The following is a 9960-nucleotide window of genomic DNA, read 5'->3' on the forward strand; positions in this document are numbered from 1 at the left end:
CTTACGGCGACGATGGAATAGGAAAGGCTTAGGAATGGGTAGGGAGCCCCAGTATTTGCCTAGTGTGAAAATGGGAAACCACGGAAAACCATCTTCAGGGCTGCCGACAGTGGGGTTCGAACCCAATATCTCTCAGATGCAAGCTCACAGCTGCGCGCTCCTAACCGCACGGCCAACTCGCCCGGTGATTATTGTTTTAAGAGAAAGTACAACTAGGCAACCATCCTCTATATGACACTAATCACTGAGGAAGAATTGGAAGGGACCCGACACTTCGAAAAATGAAGGTATCGGGCAAAGAAAAACATGGGCCATGAAGGGCGTGAAAATGAAAGACTCCGTAGGCCCAGAGTGCTCGTCGGGGTCTGAAAAGAATAAGATTTGACCAAGGGAGGTCGGATAGGATAGATGAAATTGAGGAACCTGGCACAAGTAAGTGGAAGCAATGCCAGGACACACCTGAGGGTCCCGTGGTCGCCAAGCCACGCTCCCAAGTTAAGAACCCCTGGGGCCCCTTTTAGTCTTCTCTTACGACAGGCAGGGGATACAGTAGGTGTGAAATGACGTGGTCCAAAGTTGGCCGATACGACAATAATAATAATAATAATAATAATAATAATAATAATAATAATAATAATAATAATAATAATAATAATAATAATGTTATTTACTTTACGTTCCACTAACTCTTTTACGGTTTTCGGAAACGCTGAGGTGCCGGAATTTAGTCTGTCAGGAGTTATTGGACGTGCTAGTAAGCCTACCGACAAGAGGATGACGTATTTGACCACCTTCAAATACCACCGGACTGAGCTAGGATCGAACCTGCCAAGTTGGGGGTCAGAAAGCCAGTGCCTCAACCGCCTGAGGCACTCAGCCCGGCTGTAATCTACAAAATAATAGCTTTGTTTAATTAAGAAACGACATGAAAGACACATTTATCTAGATCCTGTAGAAGGGAATGAATACTGTAAAGCCAAACGTTGCTCGCTTCTGCCGCCTGAAAGGGAAGAGCACTCGCATTATCCGTCGAGTCACAAAATAGTAAGATCGCAGGACAATGTGGTTGCGTTCAAGCATGATAGAGGGCCGATTACCTAGATGTTGGGCCCCTTTAAACAACAAGTATGATCATCGAGCATGAAAGAGGTAGCGGGAAATAATAATTTTGTGTGGCTATTTCTAGCCGAGTGCAGCCCTTGTAAGGCAGACCCTCCGATGAGGGTGGGCGGCGTATGCAATGTGTAGGTAACTGGGTGTTATTGTGGTGGAGGATGGTGTTATATGTGGTGTGTGAGTTGCAGGAATGTTGGGGACAACACAAACACCCAGCCCCCGAGGCATTGGAATTAACCAATTAAGGTTAAAATCCCCAACCCGGCCGGGGATCGAACCCGGGACTCTCTGAACCGAAGGCCAGTACGCTGAACATTAACCAACGAGTTGGACGTGGAGGGTAATGAGAAATGGCGATATACTCGGACATCTATATTATTATTTAAAGAATTTTAACATTGTTGAGCAAAATTACAATGCAGAGGGAATAAATACGCAAATTTTGAATTCCTAGCTTGTTGGGAAGTCGGTAAAAAATCATCGGACAGATCCACAGCTGGGCAGTAATCATGATGGATTTTATACAGACAGAACGGAAAGCAGTTGTGTTAACAGTAATTCCTCTTTGACTTTAGAAAATGGTGGCGATTAGGGCGGTGAGGGGCGAGGAGGTAGTCACCCTCCCATTTTGTGAAGAAAATATTATATTTTTATTCCAATATAGCCGCCTAAAACTAGGAATTACAGGAATTCGTATTTTAAAATGTAATATATACACGCCCTGTTGTATTATCAGCTATTTCGTTGTTTTATTTTCCTTTAACTGTTAACAAACAAGGGTACTTTTTCCTACATGTAAATTACCCCCCCCCTCTTCTAATTCCCGATCGCCGCTACTGCCTATGCTACTTATCATCGGTCCACCTTCGGCGATCCATGCAAACTAGTGGACAGGCAACATTTTCAATCGCAAGTCTGCTATAATTTAACCACAAAATATATACTCTTTTTCTTTATAACTTTCCAGTGAACCGAGCGGGAGGTTGCAAGAAAGGAGGAGAGCTCTCCATGTGCATTATCGAGGAGGAGGAAGAGGAGGAAGATTAGCTCCAACAGGTATGACTTTATAAGTAAACTCGGATGTGATTTACATAAACGTTACACACATTAGAGTTGCTCAGAGGAATACAGCCTAAGTTTTTATTACTTTACAATTTGCTTTAGGTTCGTCACACCGACACAGATAGGTCTTATGGCGACGATGGGATAGGAAAGGATAGGAAGCGGCCATGGCGTTAATTAAGGTACAGCCCCAGCATTTACCTGGTGTGAAAATTGGAAACCACGGGAAACCATCCTCAGGGCTGCTGACAGTGCGGTTCGAACCCATGATCTCCCGGATGCACGCTCACAGCTGCGCGCGACTAACCGCACGGCCAACTCGCCCGGTAGTTGTTGTGTAAGAATATCCCTTTCAATAACATAATTCAAAACGGCTTCACTTTGCTTTGAGGATTATTATTCAAGCGTGAACTATAATGTTGTTTCAGTTTAGTCGTTTGTGAGACTGTCTGGACCAATTTTGGTATAAATATGTCTTATGACTGCGGGTTATCTGAATATTTGCGTTACGGAAGTGTGATGGAAGTGTAACCTAGCAGTCATGCAGGCTGTGATGTAAGGTGTGGAGTAATGGAAAGATAGTGTTACCTAACAACCGTGAAGGCTATGTCTTATGGCTGGCGTTCATCTGAAATTAGCAGCCGCTGATGGATGGCCATGAACGGGAGACATGTTTATGATCCTTTTAAATTTCGCTAAGGAAAAAGAGGTTTCCTTTTTATTTTATTTCTTTCTTCAAACGTCTTGTTCTACCAATTGTCTTAGTGTGAATTTTTTGGGACTACACACTGCCTGGGACTACTTTCCTGACTTAATGGGAGTGTGGTTGAAATGTTGCGATTTTTGACCAATAAATCGAATTTTCAACTTTAACCGTAAAAATTCTCTAACGCTATTTTTAAAGCTCTAAATGCCGGATTTAAAGGGTAGCGGTTCGGCGTATGTAGAGCAAGTCCACAGCCATTTCTCTCACGCTGTCCGATATAATTAAATTCAAAGTTCTTTCGGACTACCATTTCAATAATACCGCTGGAATATATTTACCTTGTAGTAGGCCTATGCTGTGCGTAAGATGGGAAAGACTTCTGAGGGAGTAATTTACACTCCAGAGCAGTTTTAAACTAACGAGGGAACACCTACATGTGTTACACTCGGATTCGGTTGAAATTTGGTAGGAATATTCGTGGGAGGCAGTAGAATGCTAAGGTGAAAACTGCATGTGCCCAACGCAAGTTTAAACGCCAAAATTGAACAACTAAATAGTCGTAAAATTTGAAGTGCTGCGGGAGTATCGGGGTGTGGCGGAGAGGTAGGGAGGAGCGAAGCAGTGGACGTGAACCAACCAGGCTGTAACTAGCTGCGCCAGCAGCCAGGCAGCGTATAGTTAGCGCGTTCTCCTTAACTTTCCGATCAGATGTGCCAAACGTAAATATGAAAACAGCACATGAAACAAGTGTACAAAGGACGATGTTTGAACAGCGATGCCAGTAAGGTTTGAAAAATTACAACGAGTAACAAGGGGATCCCGGAGAACGCCATTCCATGTTTTGCCGTTCCGTTTCAGGGTCGTACCTGAGACACCAGGTTTCATCCTCAGTGACAAGAAATTTGGTGTCGTATCTGTCGTTTCGACAAAGTCCTGTGAAGCCTCTAAACGTGCCTGCTTCTGATCGTCAGTCAAGTGATGTGGCACAAGACGAGAACGCGTTTTCCCTTCCCTAACTTCTGGGTAACGATTTGTCGCACGGATTCACGGTTAATCTGCAATTCATCCGCTATCATGCGCACAGTTAATCGCCGATCGTTCGTGATTAATGTCCTCACCTTCTCAATGTTTTCGTCACTGACGCCGGTCGCCGGTCTTCCCGGCCTCCTCGAAAACGAGCGAACTACTCGTATACACACTTCAAGGACAGTACTTGATCTTCGTAAACACGTACCAGCATCTCATGCGTTCCTTTCGGTGTCTTGGCAAGCTTAAAACAAAACTGTACATTGATCTTTTTGTCGTTCATGTTCCTGTTCACAGTTCAGAACCAACGCCCTAAACACGCACTGTGTCAAACAGGTCTTACATGGCACACACACGATGCTCAACTGAAGAGCCGTAAATGAAGACGCTGTGCTGTTGTAAACGCACGACCCACGATGCCCTTCATGACTGGTCACAGAATTAAGAAAAGAATAAAACACGCACACTTACGACCAGCTAAAACACGACTGCGACATCGGACAAGTGTACAAGGTCAGCGAGCAAGGATGTGCACGCACACATATCGAAAGCCGGGACAAGAAATGAAAACGTGATGTCATACCGCACCATTCCCTTCCCCCACGCGGCGACCGAGCGGGAAGTCGCCCGCAGGAAAACACGGCACGCACCGGAGTAAGGCATATCTGATCATTCTGTATTTAATAGCCGATAAAATATGCTTCATGACTGCTCGGTCTAAGACATGTCCATGTTCTTCGAACGCTACCAAAGTTTGTAGAGTGCTTTATGCACTGATGATAAGGAATTAAAGTAATACTTTCATTGACCTTCACTATAACTTACCTTATACGCTGTTTTCATAGCAAACTACTGTCCTTTCTTACTGAATATTGTATTATCTTTAATTATAAATGGACTGGCTCTGGTTGCTGGCTACTACACTGACCAGGAATGCAAACGAGTGAATGACACGAAGATGAAGCTCTACATCAATTTGTAGTTATCAGATTCTGAACAAGTTCAGATGCTCCAGTTATATATAGATCGTCCATAGCAATGAATAATAATTATGGTATCAACCAATAGTTGAAAACTGTAATGACTGACATCAGTATAAATATAGAGTTTAACTTGGTACAATTAGTACCACTCTGATTTGTAACCCAACAAGAAAAAGGTATTTCGGACAAAATATAGGCATGCCGAGCAAGTTGACTACGCGTTTCGGGTCATATAGTTGTGAGATGGCATTCGTGAGATGGTTTGGGCCCTACAATCGGAAGACCTGAAGATGAATTTCCGTGGTTTCCCTTTTTCACGCCAGATATATCCGGGCTGTACCTTAAGATAGGCTATGGTTGCTACCTTCCCAGTGCACTTCTCAATCCAATGTCGCTAAATACGTAATAGTGTTAGTACGACATTAAACCACTATCAAATATAAAGAAAACAATATTGGATACAATACACTGTAACGTTATTAGTTCTAAAACTGTAAAACATCCGATTGAATCATTCTCTCTCTTCCTGCATCCACAGCACAGAGCTACAGGAGACATTCCGAGGATTTGCACAAATTCAGACGGGTTTAACATCGATCATCACAGAACTTAAACGTTAACAATTGTAGCTAAAATGTCACTCAATATTTCCAATAAATCTATGTACAAACATTTACAATGATTTGTTCTGTGAGGCAATACTCTTTTTCAGAAACGTAAGTATTATTCTACAATATTCCAGGAGTTGTCCATTATCATCATTTGGTGGGTACTAATTCTCACATCTATTCATTTCCTCATGATATTGAGTTTATGTCTCAGACTCATTTAGAACAGTGATGATAATGACGCTGGGCTGTGTAGCCATGATTTGTGAAGGCAATTATGACCTAACTAGTGACAGTCGATGCTGTGAAAGGAATTACTTGTAGTATTGGTGGTGCTGCAATGACGTATTTCGGTTAGTGAGGTGACCTGTGAGAAATCAGTTTTCAACCTGCCTATTTTTTTGTCTTTGGTTGTTAACCATTTGGACAGCTGACAGCGTTAAAGGATGGGGATTGACGCTATGCCTTCTTACCAAGAATACTTTCATGTCATTACTACAAGGCGAGAAGGCCATAGAAGAAGGGTAGCAGTAAGTGGGAGGTACAGAATATCTTAATTGCCTAGTTTCCGTGGGTGGATTCTGCATCGGGTTTTCATTGTGAAAAATGGGTGTCTTGTAGGAACTGGATCAGTGCTGTGTAGATTTTGGTATCTTGGTTTTCAAGAAGAATGTTGACATTTGTATAGTGGCCGGAACTGTTGGAAAACATTTGTTCGTTGTTGCTTTCCACATGACCACAGCCTCTTCTGTTAACTAGCGGGATGAAGTCAGTAGTATCCCTTGAAACATGGCACGAGTTGTTCAACAACTTCATTGCACCTTAGTCCGGCTCCATGGCTAAATGGTTAGCGTGCTAGCCTTTGGTCACAGGGGTCCTGGGTTCTATTCCCGGTGGGGTCGTGAATTTTAACCATAATTAGTTAATTCCCCTGACATGGGGACTGGGTGTATGTGTCGTCCGCATTATCATTTCATCTTCATCACGATCCACAGGTCGCCTACGGGGGTCAAATCAAAAGACCTGCACCTGGCGACCCGAAGTCCTCGGACACATTCCGGCACTAAAAGCCATACGCTATTTCATTTCATTGCGGCTTAAACGTACAATGTGTGCCTCATGATCAACAGAAGGTGTTTTTAGTGCCGGATGCTTGATGAATTTATTGAAGTAGGTCATAAATAAGGGTGCGTGGTACTGTTTCGAGTCGGGTGTTGCAGTTGTTTCAAGATACGTCTCGCGTCGGTGAGTATAAGTATGTACTGAAAGTGATGGCAGCAGTGATGGCTAGAGTTTCCGCGGTATAGATATATTTTTGTTGAAAGTTTGAGCTGACTCTATTCTTCTGAAGGAGAGCAGTAAAATGGACACCCTGTTCCTTCAGCGATTATGGAGTCGTCGGTGTAAATCTAAATGAAGTTGGACCACCCGGTATTATTAATAAAGTGCGAAAAGGAATTAGTCAGGGTGTTAGACTTCTGTTTATACACAGTTATTCACCTAAGATGTTACACGGAAATAATGTCTAAGCCATTAAAGATATCGGTATTCTGTTTTAATATCATAAATGATACACAGGGACTTATAAAATAATGCGCTATTTATTCCCATGGGGTGATTAATATCCGAGATATTGATAGTAACTCCATATGTTTAAATGGAACGGCACAAATTCATACAGCTGGCCTAAACGGTCAACTGCGTACAAGTTCAAATATGTAAGTATTTTCAAAATCCAAGTTTACTTTTTGGGATATTAATAAGAAGAGCATGCGCAGTTTGTCATGCCGCATTAGACAGCGTGAAGTCGGGCAAGGACATATTGGCGCGCGAGCAGTTTCCTGGGTGTTATTCCAGCCACAGAATGGATACCAGGCATGTAAGCATATCACACACATGTGATGGGTTTGCAAACTGTGTCTGGCAGACGAACTCATGACAGGACAAGGAAGGCTGATGTTTTTAAAAGGAATAAAATAATAACTGTGACTTGAGGATCGAGAAATAAACATAACACATAATACAAGATCTCCTTCTAGACAAGCAAATGAATAATGTAGTAGCGTGCATTCGGGTTCGAGTCCTGCCTCGCCCGACCTGAAAGTGATTTTCATGGTGTTCCATGTTCAACACCAGGCAAATATCGGATTGGTATCTTTGAGATAGGCCACGGCCGACGTCCTTTCCAAATCCTTCCCATTCCCATCCGTGGTGAAATAAGCCAAACTGAACGCACCTGTTACACACGAATTCCACAACTAAACAAAGAAACTTTAATCTCCCTTCCCTGTTGTGTATTCGCCAGTCATACAATAACGTTGCACATCCAGGGTATGTTACAGTACATCAGATTATGTGTACGATAGTTTACAGTACATCCTTGGTATCCGCCAAATGCGGTTTTTATTGATATCTCAAAACGTAACTGTCTCATTTTCAAAATACTTACATATTTGAACTTGTACGCGATTGCACTTTTAGGCAAGCTGTATGTATTTGTGCCATTCCATTTAAAAATATGGAGTTAGTATCATTATCCCGGTTATTAATCACCCAATGGGAATAAGTAGCACATTATTTTACAAGCCCCTGGGTATCATTTACGAGTATGAAAACAGAGTACCGATATCTTTAATGGTTTAGACGTTATTTCCGTGTAACATCTTAGGTGAATAACCCTGTATATTGTGGAATGTGATATACGGAAAGGGCTTCAGAAGAGCGAGGTTATAGATATACTGGAAGGCATTGTTGGATGGATTTAAAATGATCAAAGGTCTCCTTCTTTTGTTTCCGTCGTAGCCACTGGGGATCAAGGGACGTTTGCATGGTTGGGGCAATCGTCCGTCAGTAATTGCCTGTGTGGCACCCCATTTGTTCTCTAATGGGTGTTCTGACTATGTAGCTGCATTAAGTATAAAGACATCCGTACTAGCGACGTAGAGTGGGGGTAGCATTTCTGTTGCCTCAATCAGTATAGCATTACCCCAACACACAATCTCATGGATTGGTGATGGGCTACATCCAGTTTCTGAAACGCATGATTTGATGCGCTTGCGAATAAGAAACAACCACAACCAAATATTGGACAAACCTATCTGTAATATCGTGGGATGCGCTCCCCAAAATGTACAGTACCTGTTACAGCCCAAATGGAAATTTCTTTCATCGTACGTACGCGATTTAGTGGTGAAGAAAACGACCGACGAAAACCACGAAAAAAAAAGAGCTGTTGCTGCTTTATTTAGCCAAAGACTTGTGAGATAAATGCATGAAGATTTGGCGTAGATGCAAATATCATCGGCGTATAGGAGTACTCTAATATTTGGTTTGGAAATGTTTTCAATATCTGAAGTGGATGAAGTGTACAATAGCGCTCAAAACGGCCCCTTGATGAAGGCCTCTTATTACATGGTGTGATCCAAACAGAGCATTATATTCTTCTCGAATGTAAATGGTTCGATGGCGGAGTAGATTATAAACGTCAAAATAATATCGAGTTCTGAAGTTTATCAATGAGGACCTCAGTATGAAGTCCATCACAGGCTCCAGGGATGTCTAGAAAAAATCTCCAAGAACATTCTCTCTATGTCGATAGCTATGACGGATGATGGAATGTGGTACGGCAGTTTCTAAAGCCGAATTGGGTTTTTTGTATAAATGTGTTGTCCTCTAATCGCCATTCTAGTCATAGTTTTACGAAATGCTCGAAAGCTTTAATGACGCACGATGACAGTGCTATGGTCCAATAAGACGCTGGATCACTGGGATTCTTCCCCGGCTTCAAAATGGTAACAATAATTCTTTTGTGTAAACCATGTCTCTTGAAATGTTCCAATAACCCACATTTCGTTGAAGAGATTCAGATGCAGCTTGTTTCCATTCATTGGAATGTAGATCATACTGTAGTGTATGTGGTCATAGCCGAGTACTGTTTTGGGGGACTTTTAGGGCAGTCTCGAGTACATCCAGTGTAAATGGTACCATAAGAATATCGTGTGTTGTGCTAGCGCAAGCCGACGGTGTTATGTGATACTGAGGGGTAAGAGTAGAAGAAGCGATGATGTTCATAAATTCTTCCAAGTACGAGTGGGCTGTTCTTACTACAAGGCCGCAGAGTGGTTGAAACCCAGTTGTCAGTGACAGACGTTCAGACTCAGCTGCGTGCTTACTGTTGAGAATTTTAAAATCTAATGCTGCCTCATACTTGACCATGTCCGTTGTCCATATGAGTCCAATGCATGATCGAGACAACAGGTTTACAGATAACATCCTTCAGGCTCTGCAGCGTAGTACGGCAAACTGCACTAAGTCGTATATTGTCACTGCCTCTCAATTACACAATGACCTTAAAATATACGAAATAAACGAAAATAGTATGAAAACTCAGAAGAAAAAATCTTAAATACCGCTCCTTTTCCACTTATTAAGACATATAAGATAATATTTTCACCAAATT

This window comes from Anabrus simplex, chromosome 6 (assembly GCF_040414725.1).
Source record: "Anabrus simplex isolate iqAnaSimp1 chromosome 6, ASM4041472v1, whole genome shotgun sequence".
Classification (NCBI taxonomy): domain Eukaryota; kingdom Metazoa; phylum Arthropoda; class Insecta; order Orthoptera; family Tettigoniidae; genus Anabrus; species Anabrus simplex.